Source organism: Ostrinia furnacalis, unplaced genomic scaffold (genome assembly GCF_004193835.3).
Source record: "Ostrinia furnacalis isolate ACB-3 unplaced genomic scaffold, ASM419383v2 OfSCF4915, whole genome shotgun sequence".
NCBI classification, from domain to species: Eukaryota; Metazoa; Arthropoda; class Insecta; order Lepidoptera; family Crambidae; genus Ostrinia; species Ostrinia furnacalis.
The window spans coordinates 2,608,231-2,616,417 of NW_021135154.1; the positions used below are offsets into that span (position 1 = coordinate 2,608,231).

General features: G+C 36.4%; 1 long non-coding RNA gene across 1 annotated transcript; it reads right to left on the reverse strand.

Annotated features, from left to right (window-relative positions):
• Window positions 1–492: 492 nt before the first annotated feature.
• Window positions 493–1,741, reverse strand: LOC114360224 (uncharacterized). Its single transcript, XR_003656490.1, has 2 exons — window positions 1,450–1,741; window positions 493–864 (listed from the first exon to the last, which is right to left on the reverse strand). It is a non-coding gene; the product is annotated as an uncharacterized LOC114360224 (long non-coding RNA).
• Between the last annotated feature and the right edge of the window lie 6,446 nt (window positions 1,742–8,187).

The following is an 8,187-nucleotide window of genomic DNA, read 5'->3' on the forward strand; positions in this document are numbered from 1 at the left end:
AAATTTAACTGAACTTAAATATTTTTTTATGATACACATTCGCATCATAAAATATAGGGCAATGGTAATATGTCAGCAAACAAAAGAAAACAGACTGAGCGCTTTGACATTTTTTATCGTTTGACCCGATTCCGTCAGAATGTCACATGACTGGTATAAAAAAGCGATGTATCATTAATATGGCTGAGCCATTAATCATAGCCATTGTACGTCGCTATGAGGGATGGGAAGGAAGGCTTGAGCTATTATCCTGAACGGTGTGGTTTGGGGGTCGCGTGTGAGGACCAAGCATGAATATAACAGCCGCAACACCGTGACAGATGTGCAACAAAGGATGACTCTTATATTTCATAGCAATTTGTAATTCAGCCAAATTAACATAGTGTTGGCAACCTGCATGCGAGCGGCACAGGACCGGTGTCACGTTTGGAAGCTTTAGAGCCAAGTGACATAATAGAATTTAGATTAGAAGTTAGATAAATAAAAGATAGATTTAAGTTAACAAGTCATTTATTACAATTTAGAGAAGTGAGAACTCTTAGGGAGTGGGTTGTCGAGCAAACTATCGTATCGCACGAGATTCGTCACCGGTGGTAGTATATTCAAACCACTGTCCTCGCTAGCATTGATGGTTATGTGGTTTGGTTCCTCGAGTTGGTAGGCCCGCAGAGTCGTCGACGCGCCAGACGGCTAGGGCCGTACGCACTGTGGTGTAGGGCCACTTAGAGTGTGCGCACGGGCCGTCCGACACGGCAGGCAGCTCCGCCGGGTTGAGAAGCCAAGTGGTAGTTCGGCTGTAGTCCGCTGGCCATGCATGGCAGGTTTTTGTAGTGAAGAAGATGAGCGTGAAGGTAAACGTGAACCCTGCAAATCAAAGCGGACACTAAAGCAGTTGCTAGCTTTTGTCCGTTTGACTGCGACATCAAAATACTAGCGAAGCAGATGGAATGATTTGGTAATAAATGGTGATGTAATGATGTGGCAGTCAAACAGAATTACAATAGGTGCAGTGAATGTGATTGCAAAGTGAAGTAGGCAAAAATATTAAATTATGTAGGTAGAAGATAATTTAGCATAACATCTATGTAGGCAATTAATTTGTAAAACAATAAGGTAGGCAATAATTTAGAATAATTAGGACAAGTAGAATAAGATTAGAATAGTTCAATTTAGCAAATTAAATAGATTTGGAATGAGTGTCGTTACAGTACGAACAAGGTCATGTAAGGTCATGACGTGTTGATGTCATTTCATAAAATATTTAGTTTACTTATTTAATCATGTAGTAAGTTGTAAAATAATAATATAATAGGTTATAGAAATAGTTAATTAGTATGAAATGACACCGAGCACATGGATAGCACATTTCAAGAACAAAATGGCGGCTAGGCACTTACATTTAGCACAAGTATAAAAACTAGGCATTAAAAATACTTTTGCAACACTCACCCGGTAGCGGGGTTTACCAATACGCGATTACATTTTAGTTTCTAAGATATTATGTACATCGCGGGTCCGGCGGTGACGGACAGCGATACGTCCGTGCTCACTAACGCTCTGGCTCGGACTAGGAGACGCGGCGGGAGCATCGCGGCCGTAGGCGCGTCGCTTGCGCATGCATAAAAAACAGTCCGCCCGCTCGACAGAGAACAAAAGAAATATTGAACAACTTGTTTCGCGCGGGTTTGCTTGTAGATTTATTATTTTATTTATTTTATTACTGTAGAACAATATGAATTATTTAATTAAGTTATTTAGTTAGGTAGTTTACGTAGATTTAGATATATTATTATTTAAGTTTATTTATTTAGGTAGATAATAGTAAATAAATTAGAATTTAGATCTAAGATAAAGGTCAGCGGTAACGCTAACCGTTACACCGGTTTTTGTGCAAATACTTGGGGGAGGCCCTTGTCCAGCAGTGGACGTCTTTCCGCTGAAACGAACGAACATAGTATTGGAAGCTCCTTTGCGTAAATGATAACCACAAGAAGATAACTGAATAAAAAAGTAATCATGCTGCGTTGCGCTGCATACGCTTAAGTCCAGCTTAAACTTGCTTAAAGTGGAAAAAAGGTTATTTGAGTAATACTTAATTATTATTATGTAACAGTAGCCACGATAGACATTCACCTTACCTTTTACAATATTTTCTTGTTCCTACTCATTCGTAAACTGCCAAATGTGTTCGGTTAGAAATGGCTGATATAATTTGGGCTATGCCTGAATATTGAAGACAGGATGTTATAATTTCAATTTACTGCTAATCTATTCGGGCTGACGCATATCCTTTTTCTCACTCGTTTCTTTAGATATTTGCAAAACTGGAACATTCGTAATTCAGAAGATAATAACACTATGTATTATTTCTGATGCATTATCTACTTTATTACGGGTACATGACATATAGCCTGACCAGGAACATAAAAACCCTGGCATAGAGGCGCGTCAATTGCATTTGATAGTGCAACACTGAGTACAGTCGTACCTGTGTTAAATTAATAGGCTCACTTTATGTATCAGGATTCAGGATTACGGGCTAATTTGACATTTTCATAAATTAACGAAAAAATATTATGTAACCTGATTTAAATAAATTAAATAAAACCATCAATCGAGCTAGTAGATTTATTTTATTATTCATCAATAATCAAATTCAGAACTTGAATATTCAACTGCTATGTCTGCGCATGAACGCTTCAAACTCGGTACTTCTTTCCCAATCCCATAAAATTCAACACTTAGAAAGTGACAAAATTTTTAAAATAGGTAGTTGAAACAAACCACAGCTAATTTTCATAGTGGACTGTACTATACGATAAACAAATACTTTAACACATTGTGAACCACTTTTCTTTCACGACTATAAAAATATTTTAGCAATTTAATTCATAAAACCAATTGCGCACATTTAAAATAAAGTTTGTTTACACTTTGACAGCAATAGACTGACATGCAAGGTGACATGTCAATGAAGTTTTCAGTTACTGTTGCCATTAAAAGAAATTAGTACCATTAGTTTTCCGCAACATGGCGAGGGTTTTTATGTTCCTGGTCAGGCTATACTTAAGTAGTCTTTATAAATTTTTCATGTTTTATATCTAAATACAATTTGGCTTTTTCGATAAAAAAAAATTGGCTACTTCAATATAGAGGAGCAACTTTCTTGTCTAGGGATGCAACATGTGAAGATTTATTTATTTACACAATGTACGTACAATCTTAGCTCATTAAGCGCGTGCCTTAATGATTGAACTAACACCACACTTCAATAGCCAATAATAATTGGAAAGACATGTAAAACAGCGCATTATGCATGTCAATGCGAGTGCGCCGACAACTTCATTATACGCACCTAAAATAACGTCGCCTTTCTGTGGGTGGTCCGGTACCGGGAATAGACTTTACGCACTTCAACTCCGAATGCCATTCGAAAAACACCTTTATATCGATCAAATGAAGTCTGGGAGTTGTGCAGAATAAGCGGTAATAAGCGTAAATCCTGGCGACGAGGAAAAGTTACTGTCAGGACTTAGTTTTTGACCTGATCGGATGATATACGTAAGTAAAGTTCAAAGCAAAGCCACAGATAATAATAGTATAGGCAATTTATTTTTTGTTTGATTAAAAAAAAATGTGATTAGTTACAGTCAGCGTCAAATAGTTCGTGATACCCAAAGTGACCAAAAAGTTTATGATACATCCTTATTTTTTATTCAAATTGTAACAAAGACGTGTTGCGAACTTTTTGGCTGCTTTGGGTGTCACTATCTATTTGACGCTGACTGTACCTACTAGTTTTTATCCGTCTTCGTCCGCGTATAATTTTATTATTGTATTTATTTAGTAATTAGTAGTACTCTTTTACACAAAAACATCTGCACGTCATGTAAATACATACCTACTTAATTTTATACTTATCTACAATTAGATTATTAAACAGATTTTATTCCCCTTTGGGTACAAAGAGACCCTCTCCAACTAAATGGAGTTTCGCGAAAATGTGACTGCCATTCAGGTCAACATACCGTTCGAGTCAACGTTGCTGGATCAAGTGGATGGATGAGGGATGTAGACCATCCATCAATGTATTGAGAGCTTGAGATTTATAGCTAGCTTCTAGACGAGCTGAATTTATTTTATTGAGAAACTTCGACGATTCTTAGTGCAGTTACAAGAGATATTATTATGAGAATCGGTAAAACTATTTCTCTACTTAATGATGACTTTGTTTCGTTTTTATGGTTGTGTTTACTGTAGATTTGTGGTTTCTTATTTGATCACATTGAAGTAACAGCGGTTTAATAAAGTCTGTTTGTTTTTATAATGGTGGTAAGTACGTGGTAGCGATATTTTGCTTAGGTATTTAGGTACTTATGAATGTGAACATACAATTACAATCGGAATTTAGTGACACAAACAAAGTGCACATTACCTATAATCGCAAAGCAGTCGAAAAATGGTCGATAGACCTTTTTTGGTATGGATTTATGACGGATTCGATTTTCGACTCTACCAAAAAGTGCAACTTGTGTTGTGTGTTGTGGGGCAGATCTTAACAATATTTAGGTAAAACACTAAAATGTCCCAATCCTATAATTTTGTATTTTTTGTTTTTATTACGTAACAATTACTTCATAAAAATGGCCATCTTGAGACTATCTCAATACTGTGACAATGTTGATTATGTCAGATGAGAATACCACGAGTATGATACCGTAACAGAGGCGAATTATAAATTAGGTATTTTTCCTATTACAATAACATTATAAAAACTCTGGCCATCTTGAGACTGTACCTACCCGATACTGTGACAATGTTGATCATGTCAGACGAGACGGGCTTCCTGCCCCGACCTCACTTTGTTTACCTAATTCACAAATTGTTTGCTTTATAGAAAAAACCCTCAAACATTTGGGGAGGCTAAGTTGATGCAAGTCATGAGCCATGTTTTTGAATGTCCTTGTTTTTACAACAAACATTATCTTTGGACTGTACGAGGAATATTTGAATTATGTGGGATGAAAGATTATGTTAGTGATTTCAAGTTACAACTTATAGGTAGGTACGATAGATTTTTCATATGTTTTTCAATTATGATCTTTGGCTAAATCTGAAATAAAACAGCGAAAAATGTTAAACACTAGTCTCGAAACCAGTATAGATAAAGATAGATTTTTTTTTGTACCCTTTACTCTGACTTATTATTTACACAATTATGATAGATCCCGATTAGAAACTGCAAGAAAGGATTTTTTCCTGGCGGCTTGGTGACTGGAATTGAACCGCCACCGGTGCAGACTGAGAAGATGGTGAGTTGTCTGCACGTGAAAACGAGGTTGTCCGGNTTTTGATTTTGATTTTGAAAAAAAAAACTATGCTCTGTTTTTCCTAGCGAGCTTAGTTCTTAACCTAAAGAAACCGTAAGAAATCTGTATGCTAATAACTGAGCAAGTAAATTATGTAAATCCAGAAACATTGCACTTTAAACTGCACTTAAGCCATTAAATTCAGATTAATCATGTGCGGTAATTCCTGTTATTTCAAATATTTTGATACCGCGATTACGGTTCATAAAAATGTGTGCTTAAGATTAATTGGTATTACGACAGATTACATTTCATGGCGCAGGTACTTAAGTAAATAAGTTCGGTATCCATCATTAATCTTTTGAATTTATAGCATAGAACTACGTAGGGAATTTTACTAAAGCGTGCGAGGGCGGCCGACATATTTATTACCAACAAAGATAAAAAAGAAACGAAAGTGTGTCTAGTTTTTTTACGTTTCGGTAAAGTTATCTGAATGGACGCTTTTTATTGGTTTTTTAAAATCAAGATGTTGAAAGAAAGGCATTTGTCTGTCAACGGTGCGTATTATATTTTTTTATTGGAGAGAAGTAAAACTGCGTTTAATTTTTTTATCACCGATATATCTTTTGATTGTTTCTCTTATATCTTTTGTATAGTATCTCTTATATCTTTTATAAGGTTTACAGTCAAATACAAAGCACACGATACGTTGCGGTGGTGCGACGCAAAGCGGTGTCGCTGCGTCATTTTACATCTAGCGGTGTGGCTGTCAATGAGTACCTACCTAAACCCGTGTGTTAAGTGAGATATCAAAACTTTTCTATGAAATTATTCAACTTTCAAACATTTCATTTTGAGTTTAATTAACGCAGAACCTCGGGTGCAGTCGATTGCTATCATTGACGTTTCTTATTAGTCATTTTCTTCCCCAATGGGGAGGGAACCTCCGCAATACTGACCGAACAAGAAAGGGGGAGCGGAGTAAAAAGAGATCCGAAGTAATGAGAATATTTCGAAATGAGATCATTTCCGCGAACATCCTTTTACTGGGACGATGCTATTGATATTAGAGAATTCTATGGAGTCCTCGTATAAAAGACAACTTGTTTATAGATTTTATATAGGTACGAGTCAGAAAGAAACCATGGACAATATCCAATACTAAACTTACATTTGGCGATTAGGAATGAAATTAAGTTTACCATTAGGTAGGTATATTGCAGCTCACATAGGTACCTCACCGATACGTAGCTAAATCTCAAATGATTTGAGTTGAACATGCTTAGACAAAAAAAAAAACAAATGAAGTGTTGTGTATTGGGAATAGGAGAAATAAATAACACGCTTTTCCAATTATTCGCACTGACATAATATATTGTCTGANGTAAAAACGTCCTGGTGACGTCACTTAAGCATTTTTCTTATACTGCGTGCGGTCGTTGCGCGTGCGCACAAAGGAATGAGACCGCTCGGACACCGAGCCCACAGCGTGGTAGGGGTGGGGTTGCCCGCTCTTTTGTTTTTTAATACTACTACGCTGAATATTGTGTGCGGATTGGGTTGTCGTACAGGGGTACTACATGGTAAAATAAATCTCGGAGGCGAAAGCAGGATAATATTAAGTAGGATTATTGTAACACAGAGGTGTTGCGAACTTTTTGGCTGCTTGGGTGTCATGAACTACGAGTATTTGTTGCTGGCTGTATCTAAGTATTAGTTTTTGTTTTTAATGTAGGTATTTAGTAATACTCTTTTACATAAAAACACCTGCACGTCATGTAAGTAATACCTACTTAATTTTATAGGTACCTACTTATCTACAATCAGATTATTAAAAAGATTTTATTCCCCTTTGGGTACAAAGAGACCCTCTTCAACTAAATGGAGTTTCGCGAAAATGTGACTGCCATTCAGGTCAACATACCGTTCGAGTCAACGTAGCTGGATCGAGTGGATGGATGAGGGATGTATACCATCCATCAATGTATTGAGAGCTTGAGATTTATAGCTAGCTTCTAGACGAGCTGAATTTATTTTATTGAGAAACTTCGTCGATTCTTAGTGCAGTTACAGGAGATATTATTATGAGAATCGGTAAAACTATTTCTCTACTTAATGATGACTTTGTTTCGTTTTTATAGCTGTGTTTACTGTAGGTTTGTGGTTTCTTATTTGATCACATTGAAGTAACAGCGGTTTAATAAAGTCTGTTTGTTTTTATAATGGTGGTACGTGGTAGCGATATTTTGCTTAGGTACTTATGAATGTACAACAAAATGAACATACAATTACAATCGGAATTTAGCGTGATTTCGGGGGGTCTAGACTCTAGACAAAGTGCACATTACCTATAATCGCAAAGCAGTCGAAAAATGGTCGATAGACCTTTTTTGGTATGGATTTATGACGGATTCGATTTTCGACTCTACCAAAAAGTGCAACTTGTGTTGTGTGTTGTGGGGCAGATCTTAACAATATTTAGGTAAAACACTAAAATGTCCCAATCCTATAATTTTGTATTTTTTGTTTTTATTACGTAACAATTACTTCATAAAAATGGCCATCTTGAGACTGTCTCAATACTGTGACAATGTTGATTATGTCAGATGAGAATACCACGAGTATGATACCGTTACAGAGGCGAATTATAAATTAGGTATTTTTCCTATTACAATAACATTATAAAAACTCTGGCCATCTTGAGACTGTACCCGATACTGTGACAATGTTGATCATGTCAGACGAGACGGGCTTCCTGCCCCGACCTCATTTTGTTTACCTAATTCACAAATTGTTTGCTTTATAGAAAAAACCCTCAAACATTTGGGGAGGCTAAGTTGATGCAAGTCATGAGCCATGTTTTTGAATGTCCTTG